The sequence below is a fragment of the Triturus cristatus genome, chromosome 5_2 (assembly GCF_964204655.1).
Source record: "Triturus cristatus chromosome 5_2, aTriCri1.1, whole genome shotgun sequence".
Taxonomy (NCBI): domain Eukaryota; kingdom Metazoa; phylum Chordata; class Amphibia; order Caudata; family Salamandridae; genus Triturus; species Triturus cristatus.
This window is the reverse complement of record NC_140588.1, coordinates 870,871,324-870,893,292: the sequence shown is the minus strand read 5'-3', so window position 1 is coordinate 870,893,292 and position 21,969 is coordinate 870,871,324.

Genomic DNA, 21,969 nt, shown 5'->3' with positions numbered 1-21,969 from the left:
CACTAGTGATGTAGAGTGTCTGGGGAGTCAGACGAGCCTGGAGTAGAGAGGACTGGACACAGGCAGGAGGGGGAGGACAGCCCGGGCAGGGTACAGAAGCACCAGCATGACCAGGTAAGCCAGAAAGCAGGGTGGGTGGCAGGGCAAACTCCGCTACACTCCTGAGTCGGAGTTTTTTGATAAACTCCCCGTTCCCAGAGGAGCGCGGGGGACATGGTCCCAACATGTTCAAGCAAGAAAATGATTATTTATGAAAGCTACTGCTGCACTAGCCAACGTTGCCAGAAAACTGGGAAGACGACCAGTCATTGAATTATTACATACCTATAAAGCAAAATGCGTCTCTTTGGCTATGTACGGAGCAGGCGTCTAAGGCTATGCAGATCCTCAGCCCCTGCAGTCAGTAGAGAATGCCTTCCGTAGATACTTGTTGGCAGTCCCACACAGTACATCTACTTATATATGTCATTCTGAACTATGGATGCTGCACAAAACCTACCTTATAAAAATACAACCCATTTTATTGTGGCACAAGATGTGGTCCACCTCTAAAACCAATTTTATTCGGGATATTCTTAATGATAGTTTAAAATTCCCATGGCTAAAATATGTTAAAAGTCTTATGAAATACCTTGGGCATCCAGAATATTTTGATAACTCTGGTACCATAACTACAGTCTCGAGAAATAACCTAAAAAGAAATTGCTTGATGCTCCTTAAGACAAACAGATTCTCAACCGAAATTTAAAGCCAACGGTATTGGCGAATCAAATGATGTTAACCACTTATAGTATTCATCCGTATCTTAAAACCTTGTTAGGTGGTTATGACAGGATGGTGTTGACCCGCTTTAGACTGGGGATCTGGCATAGGCTAACCAGTTGCCCTATCACAAACGATTGGTCTAGTACCATGAGTAAGTGCCCATGTGATGATAAGTCTCTTCAAACAACAATGCATGTTCTTTTATTTTGTAAATTTTATTCTGTACCAAGAAAGAATTGGATTTTACCAATTTTAAAGCTACGTTTAAGGCTTAGACAATGTAGTCTTGCATTTTTAGTATTACAGTTTTTAGTGAATGAATGATTTACAAGGTGTGTAGTTCCATTCTCAAAAAGTGCAATCAAATATAGGAAAAGCATTTCTATAAGAATTTTTCATAATATGTTATTTACAGTAGTTTTTTTTTTAAATTCAAGCGATTATTAGTATTTTTAATGATTTTCTTTTAATGTTGAACTGTTTATAATATTATGTGAAATCTTGTGCTTTTATGATTTTATTGCAAAACTCGAATAAAATTCATTTCAATTAAATTGAATTGAGAGTTGCCTGTTTACTGCTTTTTCTAGTATTCTTCCTTGAAATGGTAAAAGGGAAAGAGGCTGGAAGTTAGTCAATACATTAGCTTTTTAAGCAATGGTACCAGTGAAGCTTTTGTCCAAGTATCTGGAATTTACACATTGAAAATGAAGTATTTATACAGTTGGTCAGCCCAGGTGAAAAAAAATTGGCAACAAGATGGAAATTGCTAGGGGTTCCATGGTGTGAAGGAGCACCCAATTTGCTTGCCAAATTCTGCCACTATTTCTGATTTTGAAATAGAATTGAATCATGAGAGTGAAGGTCCTGCTGGAGAGGAGAATAAGTCCTCCCAAAGTGTCAGATTATATAGAAGTGGTTAAGTGGCAAACAAGTTGTATATTTGGCTATCTTACTTTGAAAAATTGAAAAATGTTTATAACATATTTTCTGAGAAGGGATAACTTGCCATACAATATTAGGGAGATTAAGGAAAGACTTTATTATGGAGGAAATTTGTTTAGATGATTGATTGGACTTTTCAATTTTATCCCTGTAGCAGGCGTTGTTAGCATCATGTATAAGTTTGTCCTAATACTGAACCACATTTCTGAAGTCTTGGTTGTCTGCAATAACTTTTTCCATTGATGTTTAGTATTGACACTTAGAGCAACACATTTTTAAGGGGAAATTCATAGGCGTTTTAAGGCATGGGCAAAGTGGGCAATTGCTCCGGGTCCCCACCTTCCAATGGGCCCCCTGGGCAAGTGAATTCTGGCTCATTTCTGTCTATCTCTCCATCTCAACCGATATTGTATTTTTCAATTTTGTTTCGCCTTCTGAGACTTGAATTAGCAGAAAGTGGGTAATAAAAAGCAAATCTGTTTAGGACGGGGCCCCTTAAGTAGGTCCTGCCCAGAGCCCTCCAAATCCTTAAGATGACATTGCCACAATTAGGTCGAGGCCGTAGGTAATCTGTTTATTGAATGACATTGCATCCTCCGAATTTTCAGTGCTAGGTGACTCAGATTTTGGACCAGGTGCTGGAAGGTTTAGGCAATTGTGAGTAGCTGGTGAATGATGGAGAAAAGGGAAGCATAAGAAAATCACAAAAGGAACTGTCAATGGAAGAGGGTGTAGTACAATGGGTGGTGAGTTGTTGTGATTGGAAATAAACCAGTTCCAAATGGTGACCTGCCTAGTGTGTAGGTTGAGTGACATACTGCTCTAGGTCAAGAGCAGTGAGACTTGCACTTTCAGGAGTAGGGATGTGAGGAGTTATCAACTTGAAAACACTGATCGCCTGGTATGGTGAAATTGGAACTACTAAGAACAAAAGTTGTCATAGATTGTAAAAGTTCATTCATGAAATCACCTTTTGGACGTGGCAGTCTATTATCGACTTGGCAGTCTATAATGGACGTCACAGTCTATAAGTTAATGCTCTGTTGAAAGAAAATGTATGGCTAAGGTTGAGCGAAAAAGGAATATTCCATTATCAGGAATAGTGGCTGAGGACATTATAGTGTATGAAAAAGATAATTAGCTTATTATGGAGATTCTGCAACCCGGTCAATCTTCCCGTTTGCACGAATACCTGATAATTGAGTAGGGAAATGTGCAGACAAGCCCTTCAACGATAAAAACAATGTGACATGTGTGTACATTTTAATAAAGTCCCAAATATCAGCACTATGTTTGGGTAGTAAATACAGATTTAAGGGAAAAATGTAGCAGTGAATGTAGCTGTGCCATGATGATGAGTATGTAAAAAGAGAGGAATGTCTTCTGGGCCTGCCTCTGTAGTGGATTAGACCTGCAAGGTAAAGAAACTGCATGTGAAGCAGGATACTGGCCTTGTTACAGTGAGATGAGATAAAAAGGGGAAGTGCAAGTTCTTATTGAATTGAAACAAAACGAATTATGTTACCAAATCAGGTAAAGTGACACAAATAATCTCTAATGCCTGGCACTGAAAGACGTACCTAAGGATTTCCCCTAATGTGAAAGCCTCTGACATGGGAAGCTCAACAATGGAAGAAAAAGTTCAAACACTAAGGGGTATATTCACAAGAACGTGTGATAACTACCGCAAGAGTAGCGTAATGCAACTTTCAATATCGCAGTCCATCGGGGGAAAATAACCCTGTGTCAACATGGAATTCACAACAAGGCGGTACCATGCTATGGACACCAGATAACGCGTCTAATGACAGCGTCAAAATCAACACCGCGCCACAAAAATGCAAAACGCGAATGCGGAAATTCATGCGATGAGGCCAATCGCGGCACAAAAAGTAGCGAATACCAGCCACAGGCCTGCAAAGCCCACGCGTCTTGCGGGAAAATGCACCATAAAAACCACAGAAACAACACACCAGAAACAAGCCTAAGCACGGAGCAACATGGATGCACCCTGACCCAGCGCAGAGAACAACGTGAACCCCACAACCCCCACAGACCACCAGCAAGGAACAACAGGCACGGGGAAGGCCAAGGAGAAAAGGGAGAGGAAGACGGGGTGCAGACCGCAAGAAAACAAGACCAGCTTCACGAAGGTGACAGAACACTACAAGCAACTGACCCACAAGCAGACTACCATGAATGTAGCCGGAGTGTCGAGGAGGCCAACGGAGGAGGCCATGAGGCGCCGGCAGGACGTGACAACCTAAACAAGGTACAAACCCCCTGCCAACAGGAAGGCAGCAACGGCGACAGGAGGTGGCAGTCCAGGGCCACAGGAGGAGCTGGAGGAAACCTAGGCCACAGTCATCAGTGTGGAGACGGTGCAAGGAGTAGGGAGTACGGACACAGCTCGAGAGGACCTGACAACATCAACAGGGAAAGTAACGGACAGGGACTGGCTGGCCGGGGGTAGATGAGCACAATGACACACATGCACAACAAGGCGTAGCACACTGCACACCCACAATTACCCAGGATCATGTCCCACATCCCCTTGGCATACTGCAGCACACACACATAGCAAGAACAGCACACCCACATCGACGACAACGTGGTACAATGCGCATAGCCAACACTGCAGAACAGAGGACACAACTGGCTCCACACATGCACAGAAACATGCCTACCACATCTGACAGAGCAGTAAACAATGAAATGGAAATGTACGAGTATGACCTCACATCCGTCATGTAGTCCAAATCCACACTGTCCCGCAGAAGAATCCTGCACCTCACAAGCAGTCACAATGTACATTGCCAAACAGTCTGCACGTAAACCAGAACAATGTGCCAACATACATGTCAACACAATGTCAATATGCATCTCCCCTTCACATTACAGAGGGGCACACAACTCCTCCAGCAGAGCACAGAAGACAACACATTTGTGAGGCCGGAGAGGACAACCACACCGTCGACTCCGACGCCCTACAACAGCCCATGGATATCCCACACAAACCACCACCAGGACAGACAAGCTACTCAGAGGAGACCACAGCCCCTGCAACAGACCACACAGCAGGAAGCACACGCAAGCACAGCTGGCCTACGACACTTCACCCACCCACACATGGCACCCCAATGCCATGTGTCAGCACGCCAAATGGAGGTGGCCGAACAGGTGTGGGTGGGGTCCCAACCCATGGAAGGCGAAGTGGGTGGGGTCCCAACTCATGGAAGGCGAACTATATCACATACGTTGGTGTCTATTACCCTTCAGGGACCACCTACACCCCACAAAGGAGACCCACACCGCCATAGAGACACATGCAGATGCACATTCACAGTACACAACCATGCCCATGGGCACGCACATATCAGTCATACACCCACGCTGGCATGACATACGACGGCCCCAGCCACTCCTCTTACAAATTGAGTGGGTGACGACATAGCTACATGTCCAGGCTCCAACCCGCTGCCTGCGGTGACATGTCTGCATCTGATGTACACAGCACACTGTAATGTCTTAGGGCCCAGGGCCCTCATGCATACAACAAGACCACAGGGACACACGTAGATATTATGTCGACCTGGCTACGGGCACGTGCGCCCGGCCCCTTTATTGGCAAGGCCACATGTACAGTGACTCCTGTGCTGGATGTGTGTGGGGTGAGTGTAAGCCAGTCCACATGGAATGCTTGGTGCTGGCAACAAGTTGAACATTAGATACCAGTGCATCGGAAACAGAAAACACATTCATAACAGAGTCAACTGCACAGCAACATGGTGAGAGGCAGAGTAAGGACAGAGGTCCCCAATATTCAGTCAGGAGGTTCCGTGAATTGCTGTGCACTGAGGTAGGGGCACTAGAGATGAGCGCGCTCATGTGAAGGAATTGCTAGGATTGTGTCCCTTCGGGTTAGTCCTGATGCAGATGCAGTGGGGTGTGTTACACCTGCATCAACTTCCTCATCAACGTCCCAGGTCTCCCACACTGCCTGAGTTGACAGTTGCGTCCACAGTCCACAGCGCAATACCCAGTAATGGTTCCGGGTGTGTGGCTTGACTACCACCTCCAGTCTGCATTCCTGCCTTCGGGATATTGCCTTCTGCCCTCCCATTGTCTGTGCCATCTCCCGTACGCACACTTGACACATCTTCCCCATCATATTCCCAGGTCTTCCACACTGCATGAAGTGACATAGCTGCACAACATCTCCACAGCACAAAACTCAATCACTAACAGACAATGGCTTGCGGTGCACTGAGTCACTGGCACCTGGATTTCTGAATAGGGTATAAGGTCGATGATGGCATCCACGACAGGTCTGAGCAACTCCGTAGATCTGTCAGGACCACCGTATCAACTCTGGCAGATGGCGGTTGGAGGTGGTCCTTGAGGTGGTGGCGTGTGCCTTCTGCGGTGATGCGACGTCCGGGCCGGTCAGGACCCGAATCTATTTGTGGGCCCTAGTGGCCCGCAGTTGAGTCCGGAGGCTGCGGACAGCCCAGGGCCACAGACACATGGCATTGATGACCCCAAGGCCAACGCTTCAAGGGCCATCCAATATCTCAGAAGAAGGGGTCCCGGACCTGACAAGTACAGAGTTAGTTGCCCCGAATGCACAGCAGCCGGCACAGGCCCCCAGCCACGGCACGGTGACTTGCGGTGCAGTCAGATGGGCCATGTGACCTGGACGGGTCACCATCAATGTCCGAGGTGTATGTTGCGGACGGTTTCGGGGGACAGTGGAAGGTGTCCTCCAGGGGATGACCCCGAAAGGTTTGATTTTATCCGGAAGCAGTAAATAGAGAAGTGGAATGCGACAGCTTAATTGCCATGACCAATTCGGTATCAGCTACATGAGGATGAAAACTGCCCCCTAGTCCATAGACTCCGACGCCACCAAAATTCGACCAGAGAGTGTCCATGATTGTCGGGGAACAGACTTAATGACACTGGAGCTGAGAGGGGATGCTCTCTGCGATGATGCCGGTACACTGATATGAACTCAGCCATTGCAAAATGAAGAGTCTGTGACCTACTGAACTGCAGTGTAGGCCGGAGGCAGCGGTCAGCAGTGGTGACACAAGGGCAGTTGTCGGTAGTGATCGATCACCTCCGTAAAGATGATCTCGTTCCCTCCAGACTGCAACGTGTCATTCTCTTATGCCTCTCCATGCGTGCGATGACATGTATTCTGCCTTTTGAATAACCGATGTTCATTTCCAAATCTGTGACCCACTCGTGCGCAGCGTAGGACGAGGGCATTAGTCTGTGTAGGGCCACATCAAGACTCAGTTCCAAATGTGTGACCTACCTGACCGTGGTGTAGGCCTGAGGCAGCGGTCAGCACGGGTCCTTTACCGAGTGTCGCTGGCATAGGTTGGATGGCCCTACCAGCCTGCGTAGCTCAGGTTCAGTGTCACCACATGTCACAGGCTGGCGTTGAACAGGGTTAGTGGCACCAGGTGTCGCCGGCTGGCATTGAACAGGGTTAGTGGCACCAGGTGTCACCAGCTGGCGTTGAACAGGGTTAGTGGCACCAGGTCTCACCGGCTGGTGTTGAACAGGGTTAGTGGCACCAGGTGTCGCCAGCTGGCATTGAACAGGGTTCGTGGCACCACGTGTCGCAAGAAGCCCATATGGAACTATGCCTCACTGATTGGGTGGGGCCTGGTGCTGTTGCCGCTGGCCCGGATTTTGGGTCACTGCCATTCATGACTCAGGACACAGTTTCACACACGGGACCTAGTGGGCCGAGGAGTAGGCCTGAGGCGGCAGTAGAGTATGTCAACGAAAAAGGACTACAGCGCGCCCGTGTCGTGGAGGCCATGATGGTCTGAGGAGGCTGCCAAGGTCACAGACTCAGGCCTGGAGCTTGCGTCGGAACGTGGTGGCCCTCCTTGACACACGCCGGTGTCGGCAGGTGATCAGTGAGGCCTGGCTGTGCAGGGGCGGGCCTGACGGGTTCGTGGTCCAGCGTGCCAGGGTCCGGCAGCCGCACAGCGTCACAGGCAACTCCGCTCTAGAGGACAGCGTCTGCCTTGTGGCGGGGTGAGAGGCGCCGCCCTGGCAGAGACATTGGGCTTTCCGGAAGAGGACCACGCCCAGGGCTACGTGCTTCTTAATCACACTCCTACGCTGGCATGGCATACACTGGGCCATCCCACTCCGGTCACGCTTGGGGGTGCCATAACAGGCACGATTTCCACGAAGTCCCCCACTGGCTGTGGTGACATGGTTGCGTCCACTGTTCACTACACTCCATTCACCAGAGGTGTATGTCACCATGGATATGGGTGTGTGCTGCACACTGCGGTCTGTGCAGCACATCTCCGCCACTCTTGGCATTGTGTACTTTTCCAATCATGGTACTACTGCATCCTTCACACATGCCTGTTTGCCAGTTCTCCCCACATTCGGCTACTGTGTGGCTGAGGTGCCATGCCATTGATGGCTCATGTTCATGGCTTGGCCAGGTAACCATTGTGAGTTATTCTGTCGTGTCTGGTGGGTGGGCATGTTGTTGTGCATGTTGGTTGTGATTTTGTGACGTGTGCATTGCCAGAGTTGTGATTTGCATGGTTGTGGAGTTGAGGTGAGTTGGGTGTTCATTTGGAACTTGCTAAGGGGCTGTGAATTTCCCTTGGTGCCATCCTGGGAACGCTGGTTGCTGATGGACTGTTCGAGGATGGAGGAATCATGCACACTGGCTGTGTATTTGAAGGCAACATTTTTGGAGGTTCCACGGTGTTCTGTTGTTGCCTGCACATTGGGATGGGACGTGTGCTTTCTGTTGTGGTGATTGTGTGCTTTGTCACCAGGGGGCACAGGTGGGACATGTGTGCTGTGGATTGCCCCCAACATGTGCATGCATCCTGCTATGGCGTATGGTCCTTGCTTGGTCTCCAGCGAGACCTGCGCATTGTGTTGAACATATGGGGACTGGGGTACCAGGGTGATGGTGATGTCCAGGACAGGTGTGAGGGACTTGGATGTGGCTGGCAGTGAGACTCCTCCGTCTCTGGCGGGTATTGGTTGGGGGTGCCAGGGGCCAACAGGTGCAGTCCAGCTGGCAGCTTGTTGTGAGGTGGGATGTTGGTTGTCCGCTGTGTTGGTGCCGTAGGCCTGTTGGGCGATGATGGTCAGGATGCATGGGAAGGTTGTCCCTTTCAGCCTGTGGTGGACGATGACATTGTCAGATGTTGGGTCTGCACGGCTGGTACGCTTCCTGGGGGTCCGCTGTCTTTGTCTGCGCTGCGTCTGTGGTGGTCGGGGAGGGGTGTTCCGGGTGTGGGTTTTGGTCCTGGGGTAGTGTCGGTGGTGTTGTGGCCATCTTGGGTGTCCGGACCGCATCTGTTGCCCTTCCGATGTGGCCCTGGGCTGTCCTCCCTTTTGTTGTGCAGGCTGCCGTCTGACTTTACACCAGGTCAGAGCAGGTGTAGATATCTTGGTGCTAACGTGCCTTATTGCCTGTTTTGTGTTTTCATCGTAGTTCTGTCTGGTCGTTGAGAATGTTGAGGTGTGGTGTTGTCGCAGCTTTTGGCACCAGAACGCCCACTCTGCATCTCATTAGCGATAGTTGGGGGGGTCCTCTGTGGCGATGTTTTTTGCGGCTGCGATACGGGTAAACTGGTGCTGTGGGCTGTTAACACCAGCTTGTGAATAGGGCGATAGATTTATCGCAACTTTGGCTGCAATAAAGTGCCGTTGACTCGGCTCTAGTTTCTTGTGAATATGCCCCCCAAATTCTTTCCTAGGGTGGTGGAATTCACATCAACAAACAACAAACATGGTAATGTACCTCAAAGGAGGGTTGTTTTACCAGTACCAACAGTACATTTGTTCTTTTCATGGTGGTTGATTTCTCCCAGCATATTAGAAACACTCAAGGGCATATTTATGAAGGTCTTGCATCACCATTGTGCCATGCAAGGGGGTGTCAGGGCGACATAAAACCTAAGTCGGATTTATCAAGCCAAGCAAGGCCACCTTGCATAGGCCTGCCTGGTTAGATAAATCCAGAGTAAGGCAATGCAGTGCAAATCGCTGTGTTGTGTTACTATGCCCCAGGGAGGCATTGCGTGGGTGGGACATAGGTGTTCCCAACCATCCACCCATGGATGTTGGTGCATTCCCAGACTTACCAACAATGGTAAACTTGGGAATGCATCAAAATGGTACGCCTCCCAAAGATACATGTTTTCTCCTCACTTCTTCCTCTTTCTGTGTGTGCTGCAGCAGCACACACAGAACAAGGAAAATGCCACAGAAGATTTATTTTGTGCAGGAACGTGTCCAATTCTGCACAAAAACAATCCTGCGTACAATGCAGGCACCCTTGCACCATGGTGCAAGGGTACTTGTGCTGGCGCTCGGTAGCACATTGTGCGCCAGTGCTGGGAAATGAGAGGAATGTGCTGTATATTGTTAAGTACGGTGCATTCCTGTCCTTTCTCCATCCCGCAGCGCAGCATGGGGACTTAAAAAATATGCCCCTCGGAATTTAGTTCCAAGATAGACTACCATGCCCTACTATTTATTTGGATGAAATGTTGCATTATCACTCACCAAAACTGACTGAACAGTGATCAGAAGACAACGTTCAAAGCTCAATCCTACAGAGGACAGACTTGCTGTTGTGCGTTCTGGGAGAGGAAGGCACTGCCACCCCAGTTCTGAGTGAACTGTTAAGGTCTGAACCCTCTGAAGCCCTCTTTTAGCACAAAGGTTCGAATAATAAATACAGTGGCAAACATGGCACCCAATGCAATTTTCCCTTTGTAAAATCATCATGTCAAAGCCTGCTGAAACCGATGAGGTGAAAAGATGTGGTAAATTTGAAAGCATGCAGTATTTGGTGCAGTAGGCATCAAATATTGCATGTACTTTCTGAATTTCACGAAGAACACTAGGAATTGGAGGTGTTTACCGTAGTCAGTTAATATGGCACCTCAGGATGTCAGTGTTAATCAGGTGTCGTAAATTCCTAACGCACCTGGTCCACTCATAATCACGAGTCGAAATACACTTGTTCTAATACTGCCCTTCTTAAAAAAACACATTCAAAATATTTTCTTCCCCCATTTTTCTTTGAATTTGCTTTGCTGGAAAGTGCAAAAGTGAATTGTACCAAATGCTAGGAGGAGCACCAGAAACTGAGGCCTTCAAGTATCCACACAGCCCACCAAAAGAAGGACGGTGGTTTTAGCATGCATTTACAAGGCCAATACACTAGCCTGTATTGTATGTAGCCCAGGTGTATTGTCACAACAATAGCCTTGAAGTCAATCTGTCTAAGGCCTAATGGTATACTGGAAAAGTAACTTGCCTATAAGTGTGAGTCTTGATGCTACAACAAAGTCAATCAATATGGAATTTTACTACCTTGAGACAAAATTAAACATTACTCCCAGGCCAGATTTAGTGACACAAAAGAGAGAAGCACCCGGACCGCGTTTGGAGGGCGGATGTGCTTCACCTAGAGGTGTGTTTGTCCATCTTCATTATTAGTAAGAATGATGGGCGCAATTCAAAATGGTAAATGTACACCTGTAGAGTACACACATGTAGAACTACTCTACACCTAGGTGTAACTCTCCATTTTTCAAAACTCAGCAATTTTCGAATGGAAATTCAAACCTAGGTGTAGACTTGCACGTCTCTAACCCCTACAATGCGGTGTGGAACCTCCAGTGAACCCATTTATTACAGTAAAGCTGCAAGAAGTAACTTTGCAACCACGTTCGGCCTGTTTGGAAGATAAGTACACCACTTGGTCAGAGACTTCTGACATGTAGGTAGAGACCTGCGCCACCTAAATGGAGAATTCCAAGTGGAAGGGAATAGGCAAATACTATCCACATGCCCAAAATCACACACCTGACACTGATTCACTTTAAAACAGATACATTCAACCCTTACCCTATGCTCTGCCCTCTTCCCTTTCGACTACATGACAATGCAGCTACCAGGTACTACATGGAGGCTCCAGGTTACAGATCATAACACTCAAGAAGAACTTCAAAGAGGGGAAGGCAGTCCTTGTAGTTAAATCTTTTGTCAAACAAGACAAAAACCTGCATTGTCAGCCTCCATTAAGCATAGAAGGAAGCCTTATGGCAGGAGGTCACAGACTCTTTAAATTAATTGGGGAAGCAGACACCATGCAAGACATAAAAATGAAATGACAGGATGAGAAGTGGTGGGTGAAGAAGAAGTTCTCCCGAATTCAGGTGGCAAAAGCTATTCCATTTGGCATATCTGGACACCATCTCGGTCTTACTCCCCCTTAAGCAGTCTGTGCTCTCCACAATGTACCCTAACCTGCTATATGGTCTGAAACTTGCAGTCACTATGGGGCATATTATCAAGTCAGGCGATAAAATTATCGCCGCTTTAGCGGCAGAAAACTGCCGCTAAAACGGCGATAATGGGCTTGATAATATGCTCCATGGAATTCCAATTGAAGCCCATGTTAGATGTGAAGGACATCTAACATGGGCTTCAATTGGAATTCCATAGCTCTCTCCCTAAAACATGGTATGATTGGCTTACACCTGATTAGCATATATTCAATTTAGTATTAAGACCCTAGCACAGTGGTATACCATATAACTAGGGCCTGTTAATTAAATACTACTAGTGGGCTTGCAGAAGGTACTGTGACATCCACTTAAGTAGCCTCTTAAAACATGTCCCAGGTCAATCAATCAATCAATAAGTCTTGTAGAGATCTGCTCCTCAACCCTGAAGGTATCCAGGCACTGAGGTATAGGTAGTCTAATTCAAAAATCCAGGTCTTGTGTTCTCTTCTGAATTCCTCCAGGGTGGGAGATGCTCATAGGTGGAAGGGCTGGTCATTTCAGGCCTTCGCTTCGAGGGTGCAGTCTCTGCTGCGGAATATGCTGGGGTTGCAAGTGAGGGTCCAGAAGGTGGAGCGCAGGTGTCTGGTGGGTTGGTAGAAATGTATTTGATGGTTGATGTAGGCCGGTCCCTGGCTGTGTAGATCTGTGGTAGGAGCTTGAACTGGCATCTCTTCTTGACAGGGAGCCATTGGAGGTTCCTGAGGTGGGGGGTGATGTGGGTGCATTTGGCAAGGCTGAGTCAGGCTCCTGTGCTCTGTATGGTCTGGAGTCACTTGAAGAGCTGGGTGGCGATTCTGTTGTAGAGAGCATTCCTGGAGTCGAGACGGCTAGTGATGAGGCACGTGGGTGATGGTTTTCCTGGTGTTAACGGAAATCCATTTGAAGATTTTCCAGAGCATGCGAAGAGTGTGGGAGCACAAGGAGGTGACTGCATTGATTTGGTGCTTCATGGTGAGTTTGGTGTGGAGGATTATGCCGAGGTTGCAGGCGTGGTCTGTAGGTGTGGGAGTGGGCCTGAGCTCCGAGGGCCATCAGCTACTGTCCAATGGGGAGCTGTTCTTCCTGAAGATCAGCACTTCCGTCTTGTCAGTGTTGGGCTTCAGGCAGTTGGTCCTCATCTAGTTGACGACGCTGGCATGACATTGCAGAAGTTAGTTCTGGTGGTGGAGGGGGTCATCAGTCGTAGAGAGGATGAGTTGTGTGTCATGTGTGTAGGATATGATGTTGAGCCAGTGGGATCTGACAATGTCTGCGAAGGGTGTCATGCAGGTGTTGAACAAGGTAAGGCTTAGGGACGATCCTTGGGAGAGGCCACAGGTGATGGTCTTAGGTTCGAATGTGAAGGGAGGCAGGCAGAATCTCTGAGTTCACCCCATGACGAAGGATGAGATCCACTTGAGAGTGTTTCCTTGCATGCAAAAATGGTTAAGTCTGTTGATGAGGTTGTGATGGGATATGATGTTGAATGCAGCCGAGAGGTTGAAAAGGATCAGGGCTGCTGGTACACTGTGGTTGAGAAGGAAACTTATGTAATTGGTGGTGGCGATTAGGGCTGTTTCTGTGGTGTGGTTTGAGTAGATGCTGGATTAGGAGGCGTCGAGCAGGTGGTTTTCTTCTAGGAATCTGGTGAGATGGTGGTTGATGGCCTTCTCAAGGACTTTGGTGGGGTATGGCAGCAGTAAGATGGGGCAGTAGTTCTTGAGTTTTCTGAGGTCAGTAGAGGGTCTCTTCAGGAGTGGTCTTACCTCTGCATGTTTCCATCTGATGGAGAAGATTGCTATGGTGATGGAGGCATTGAGGATGTTGGTGAGTTCCGTGCTGATTTCTTGGGTTCTGAAGTTGAAGAAATGATGAGGGCACAGGTCCATGCATGGTCCAGCATAGATTGAGGACATAAGGCTGTGGTGGTATGAGTGATGATCAGACTCCATGCAGTGATCAAGGAGGTGGTTTCTGTGGGTGGGTGAGGTGGTTGAGATTGGGGGTCAAAGCTGTTGTAGAGGGTGGGTATCTTGCCATGGAAGTACTCTGAGAGGCTGTTGCAGAGTTCTTGTGAGGTGTGGACCATGGTCTCGGTGGCTGACGGGTTGTAGAACTCGCTGACTATGTTGAAGAGTTCCTTTGTGCTATTGACGCTTGTTTCAATGTGGTCTGTGAAGCTGTCTCTTTAAGTGTCCTTCATTCATTGGTGTTACCTGTTGAGGACTGAATTGAAGGTACTTTAGTTGGTGGAATCTTTGGTGGTGCACCATTGTTTTTCTTGTCATTTGCTGTTGCTCTTGACGGTTCTGAGTACTGTCCCTTCTGTCTGTTCTGGGGGCATTGCAGGTTTTGGCCGGTTTCATGGGGGCAACTCTGTCATTGCATTTGATGATCCAGTCGGGGAAGTTCCGGACAGCCTGTTCCAGGTTTGATGTGGCATTAGGCTGGGAGTTGTTGAGGGCCTGCATTTTTGTGTCTACACTACTTTGTTCCATCTGTGGTGTGAGGATCTGGGTGGCTTTGTGGTGGTCTTCTGTGCGCTTGCAATGGTGAAATAGATGATTGAGTGGTTGGTCCAGGTGAGTTCAGAGACATAACTGTATTTGATTCTGTCGCTGGATGTGAAAACCAGATCAAGTGTGTGTGCTGCTGTGTTTGAGATCAGTGACCAGTTGGGTGATGCCGTTGTTGCTCATGTTTTCTAGGAGATTGGTGGAATTGGTGTTGTTGGGGGTCTTCAGGGTGGAAGTTGAGGTCGCCGAGTAGTGAGTAGTGAACTAAGTCGATGGCTAGCAGGGTGATGAATTTGGAGATGGCATTGCAGAATGCTGCTCCCCAGGGGGTCTGTAAGCGAGTGTGCCTTTGATGGTGGTTTTGAAATCAGTTAAAATTTGAAAGTTCAGATCTGCTATTGCATCCTAAATGCAAAGTTAAACTGCCAATTCAACTTGGCAATATAATCTCCCTTGCCAAGCCTTAAACTCCCTTTATTGCGTGTAAGTCATCCCAAATGTTGCCATAGGCAGCCCATAAGGCAGGGTGCTTTGTAATTAAAGGGTTGGACATGTACTTTTAAGTTTTACCTGCCTTTATAGTGAATAACTCATTAATGCATATTTCAATATTGTGAGGCCTACCTTTCCCATAGGATAACATTGGGTTGCCATATTGCATTTAATAACTTTTGATCAGGAACAGATGGATTTTTCATAATTGGTGTCTTAGAAAATGTAATTAAAAATTATCTTTAATGATAAAGACAGATTTTAAATAACAGTTTTAAAAATGTCACTTTTAGAAAGTTGGCATTTTCCTGCCCTAACTATTTAGTACCTGCATCCTGTTCCTGGGTTACATGACTAGGTGTAGCTGACACTTGGACTTTGTTTATTCCTCCCAGACTGCCATACAATAGAGGGATTTGGTGTGCTTGGATGGGCTATCCACTGGAAGTATAAGGGGGCAGAGCTGGGCACAGCCCAATTTGAAACTGAATAGGTTGCGCTCTACCTTCCCACAATGGGCTTGTCACTCCTTTGTTGTTCATGTAGCCAACTTGGAGCCAGGGCAGGGGAGTCAGAAAAGTTGTATTTTCAATAAATATTTTGGAAAAGTAACTTTTGGAAAGTTACCATTTACTTGCCTGAAGCTCCTGGAGGTAATTTTACATTATCTCTCTAGCAGCTGCCCAATCAGTTTGCAACCTTAATGAGGTATGAAAACTGCTCCCAGAGCAGGAACAATGGCCTAGATGTGGGGATGTGTTTTTCTTCCCCATGCAGGAAGACCAGTTAGGGTGAACTCAGAACCTTTAGTAAGCACTGAAAGGACCTCTTCTTCCTAAAGTAAATGTAAGGTGAGACCTGTAGAAGGCAAACCTTTGTTCCTCAGCCAGGCTAACAATAAGACCAATGGAAGTGGAGCTATTCCCAGAGCTGGTTTTAAGTGATCAATTAGAAGGGGACTGCTAATTAGCCTGGACACACCTCTGGGAGGGCACCCAGGCATGCATAAGGGAAACAAGGTTCCCCCTTTTTGATTTTAGGAGTAAGGTTGACTCTTTGATCGTTTACAGTAGGGCAAACAGGAATTGCTGAAATTGTGTGTAGGGCTGTCCCTGGGAGCTTTCCCCATTGGTTAGAGAGGAGCCAGGAATCTCCCCACGGACTAGATGGTGCCAACCATAAATGAGGTATCCCAAGGCACTGTTTACAGAACACTTTTTGACCTGTGGAAGAACAGAAGAAGAGCTACACATGCTGTTTCAGACCTGTGGTGAGACAGGAATGTAACATAAGGTCTTAGCAGCTAACATAACTGTAATATCACTTTAACCGCTGGAAACCTATGGTTTTGTAAGTGAATGTCTGTTTTTTTATCATAGTCTAAATTGAACCACACACTCAGCCTCACTGCACACAAATGTTTGTCTACCAAAGTATTATTAATTTAAAACTAGGGAGCTCTTCCAAAACTGAGAAGATGGGTACTGTAAATAGAGGTAGGGTGAGTAAACAGATGCATAAAGACAACCCAGATTTTTCATCTTTTGTTGGGCCCTATAATTTTTGCTGACTTTAGCACTCTGTACACTTTACATCTGCTAATGCTAACCAGTGGTATTGTATTGTATTGTATAGCACACTTATATAGCGCTGACTGTCACCCTACGGGTATCCTGGCGCTTTAACCTAGTCCGATGGAATCAACAGAAACGTGCCTGAATATTAGCGAGAAGCATTACTCTCATTCCTGGGAAATAGCCAAATCTTCAAACTCTTTCTGAAACCTAGCAAAGAGTTAGCTTGTCTGATGCTGTGTGGTAGCTCATTCCAGAGACGTGATTCTACTGTACCGAAGGCCCTACCTCCCATACTGGATTTCTTGAATCTGGTAGTTGTTACCAGATTTACGCTAGAAGAGAGAATGTGTCTAGTAGGCTTGTACCAAGTAAATCTCTCCTGCATGGATAGAGGGCCCATGCCATGCAATGCTCTATATACCATGCATAGAGATTTGAAGCTGACTCTGCCCCTAATGGGCAGCCAATGAAGATCTCTCAGAGCCATAGTGGTAGAGGAGCTACGCTGCCTGTTAAGTGCCAGCGACTGAACTCTTTGCAACCCCTGCAAGATGTATTGTGGAGCACCCAGATACAAGGAGTTGCAATAGTCCAGTCTACACAGAATTATGCTCCTCACCACCAGGGATCTAGCCTCATTGGGTAGAAGTGTTAGAATCTGCCGAAGCGCTTTTAACAGGGCAAAGCACACACTGATCGTTTTATTAGCCTGTGACATCATTTGAAGATTTTCATCAACCAGGACACCCAGGTTACGTACTGTTTTGACTGGGACCTGGGGGTCATCCTCCAGGGTGAGTCTAAACTCGCATGGTAGGCGCTGTGTCATTCTAGCAGCAGAGCAATATACCAGCTCCGTTTTCCCCCCATTAAGCTGCAAAGAGTTTACTTTAAGCCAGCCAGAAACCCGACGCATGCATTCCTGGAAGGTGTCCATAGACACCACGTGCTACCCTTCCAGGGAAAACACCAGCTGGGTGTCGTCGGCATAATTGACGAGATCAATCCCATATGATTTTATAATGGGAATCAAAGGTCGTAAGTATATATTGAAGAGGATGGGGCTTATTGCCGGCCCTGAGGCACTCCGTGACATACCGAAGACTTGGGAGAGGCAAATGGTGTCAAGGTTACAACCTGTTGACTTTCTGACAAATACGATTGCAGCCATTTCAAGGCACGACCTTTCACACCCAGTCTCTCTAACCTTCCTATCAGCACTGCGCGACTTACCGTGTCGAATGCGGCCAACATATCCAGTAGCACTAGCACTGAAGAGTTACCATTGTCGGCTCGCATTTGCAGATTATCCAACACGGTTGCCAAAGCAGATTCCGTCCCATGACCTGGGCAGAAACCAAACTGATCCCTGTCCAATAAATGGTCATCTTCAAGATAGCTCGACAGAGACTTGCTGACAACCTTTACCAGAATTTGTATAGGATAGGGCAGGAGAGATATAGACCTAAAATTAGCTGGATTTGTTGGGTCCAGAGAGGGTTTCTTTAGCAGGGGGGTTACCACTGCCTGCTTCCATACCTCTGGAACCACTCCTTCCTCCAAAGATTGGCAGCAAATCAGTCGCATCCATGGGAATACTTCTGGTCCATACTCCTTCCAGATCCTATGAGGAAGGGGGTCTAGGGGGGGCCAGGAAGACACACCGTGAGCGAGACTATTAAAAAGCTCTTCAGTAAGAGGTTGAAAACACTCAATTGATGTTTCTGCCCAGGATTCCTCATCTAATATCTGGGATAAAGCATCCTGGCTGCTAGCATTACCCAGATCGAGCCCCCCAACAATTTTGGCGATCTTTTCGTAGTAGAGTGTCTATGCTCACCCTTTAACACTGATTACATTGGCTTAGTCCTGATTGTGCATGGATGTGCAGGAAGTGCTCATATACATGCTGGCTTATGCTGAGGCCCTTTTCCTGGGCCACAGCACAAGCTGCTGCATAAAGGAGCACTTTTCGACCACCAGCCCAGTGGCCGCTTCGTAATTGGGCAGTTGGACCGATGGTTGCTTTCCGGCCGGTCTCCTGACCGCCATGATAGCGGGCAGCAAAGTGATCTCCTGCTATCCTAATCGGGGCCAAAATCACAAGGATGTGTTATATAACATAATGGTTCATACATCCAATTTGTGATAATATTTGCTTACATGATTCAGCCATGTCAAATGGTGTTTGAACAAAATAGTGATTAAAAAATATTGTGTTCCATAAATATCGTGTGAAGAACATTGTGATGTCAAATATATTGTAGATAGGAATCTCATAGGTAACAAAAACATTTTAAGTGGTGTTTTTAATGTTGTTAAAATACTGTTCTGTAAAATATTTTTGTATATACTAACATTTTTATGGATCATTTATTTTGTTGAACTATTTTACCAGTGTTGTATGTTAATTCTTATGTTAATATTTGGTGTCAACATTTTTGCTAATTTGAAAAATTAAAAATCATGAAATGGAATCAATGGAATGAACTAATTTATGTAGCACACTCAACCCAAAGGTGTCAAAGCAATGGTTCGTACTGGGAAAAACAAACTGAAAGACCAAGAGCAAACTCACAGGAGAGAAAAGAGCCAGGTTTTGAGATGCTTGCAGAATAGGGAAAAGGACTCCAAAGCAACCATGTGCACAGGCATGGAATTAAACAATTTAGCTACAGCAACAGAGAAGAAGCAGCCACCCCTTCTGGTTCTATGAAACCTGGGAACAATCACCCTCCTGTTAAAGGATGATCCGAGCAGTCTGTTAGGAGTATACCAGTGGACGGATGTTCTAAAATGTGCAGGTCCTTGATGATGGAGATCAAGGAAGACCATGCACAGGGATTTATAGACTACTCACTTTCTAACTGGCAGCCAATGAAGAGAGTGAATGGCATCCCACACCGAGAGATATTTCGATACATTTAAGCCAAAGTTGGCAGCCACATCCTGAATCACATTGAGTTATTCAGGGAGAACTTGTTGATATTACGATATAGAGCCATGCAGTTGTCTAAGTAGGTAAACATCGTTTATCACGGAAACATTTCCCCGCAGGAAATTACAATACAGTCATTAGAACGACTGAATTGTAACCACACATACCATTACTCTGCAAGTCGGAACAACTACTTGCGGAGGGGCAGAAGGTGTTGGATTTGAAATCCAACACCTTCCCTACTGTCCGCACAGACTGGAGTTGGAATAGTAAATTATACTATTCCAACATCCAGCGCCCCCCTCCGCAAGTTGTTGTTATGACTTGCGGGGTAATGGTATGCGTGGTTACAACGTGGTCGCTGTAACAACCGCGTTGTAATTTCCTGCGGGGAAAAAGGATGCGTAAAAAAGTGGTATATTCGTCTAAGTATGATGTTATCAAGGCAAAGACTACTGCAACTCAAAGTTCTGGGGGGACTAAAGAAAATATTTTCTTCAAAGTCCTGATTATAAATAAATGTGCAATATTTTTTTCATTAAAAAAATAATATATATATTATTATTTGATAGGAGAGAGAAGTTGGGTTTATAGAGAAAAAGGATGGGGAGACTGGGAAAATATGTGAATAATAATGTGTTTGAAAATGTATGTTTTATTAATCAATTAAAGTTCAATGAAATATTAATTGCTGTAAAAAATTGAAAACTTAATTTTAATAAATGTACATATAATAAATAATTCTAGTTTTCTTTGTTATATACTTTCTGCTAAATTTGTTAAATTTAATTTTTGCCACAATGTTTATAAATTATGTCTATATTATATTATATTATATTATATTATATTATATTATATTAATGATATTTAGTATTATACATACTAATCGAATGTTTTATTATTTGTTTATTGAAATTATTCACATATTTCATAATTTGGAAAAAATACATTTGATATAATTTATTTTAAATTAAATCTTTCATATGATTACTTTTATTGAGTTTGGGGCTTATTACTTAGTCGGTCGGAGCTGTCTCAGACACCGTCTCGGACTCGGGAAAAACCAACCTCAAGTCGGCGGTTCCAACCACCTGATTATGATGTGACTGCTCAATCGCATACTCACTTTTCTTTATGGGAGGTTGTGTCACGGCCGTAAACTGGCTGTAATACAGCCTCCTATACAGAAATGGGTGTGTGTGTAAAACCCTGCACCCTGTGCCAGGCATGCCTTGGTGCCTGCCACACAGTGCAGGGGTTTACAGGGGGGTACCCTAGGAAGCCCTTGATCACCAACTGTTGACTGTTGAGGCAAGGGGGCCCTGCTAGTGGCCCCCAAAGTCGCTTTCCGACAGCCTTTCCGTGTTGAAAAGAGCAGCACAGGAAGGCTGTGGGAAACCAACATCGTAATCCTGATGCGGAAATGCCATCCACAGGGGATTATGGTGCAGTTCCAACCAGCTGGAAGACTCAGAGAGCCGGTTGGAAATTAGTTGGAAAGACCGGTCGATTTACGTTCCGACTGCCGACATCATAGTTGGGCGGTTAGACTGCAAACCGACCGTGTCGGTCGGAAAGCCTCTGACCCCGGTCGGAAAGCTTTAGCTTACAGTTTTTAGTTATATTTATTTACTTTTTTTATTCAAATATATTTTTATTTTAAGATTTGACAAGTTAATTTGTTTGTATAATGCTTACTTAAGTACCTGTAATGTTTATGGGTGTAATTCAGAATTATTATATGTTATACGAGTGGCCCAACACCACGAGGAGATCTCCCCAGCGATCTTGACCCTGAGTAGTCGATGTATTCCAAAAATAGCGCAAAAGTAATTAAATAGTAATTTCTTTGTAATTTTAGCTTTGTAGAGCAAATACAAACCTGTAATGATTGCAAATCCCTTCCCAACTGCATTTCCTTTTATAGTTTTACAATTGCAAGTACATTTTACCTACTTGTGCCAAGTCCCGCTTTGCTCTAGAAATAAAACATAAGTATATCTTTTTATACTTATTGGTCTGGATTCTTTATCTGAGTGTATGTAATCAGTCCTTGATTGAGTGAATACAATAAATGCTTAACACACCCTCCTGAGAAGCCTAGCTGCTAGACCACACTACCACACAGAGAGCTGTTAGTGATTATCTAATTTAGCCTTTGGGAATTCCCTGGAATCTGTGCACTTTATACCTTACATTGGTATAGTATACACAGAGCCAGCTTCCTACACCATGTGGGGATGTAATCCTGTGTCTGGGAAAACCAGAGAGAGCCCTGTCTTGCAAAGAAGGCAGTTTGATGGTTTTTGAAGTCCGCTAGATTACAACCTTCAAGCTGTACAGGCAGATGGAGTTTGTTAATATAAATTCTTTGGCATTTATTT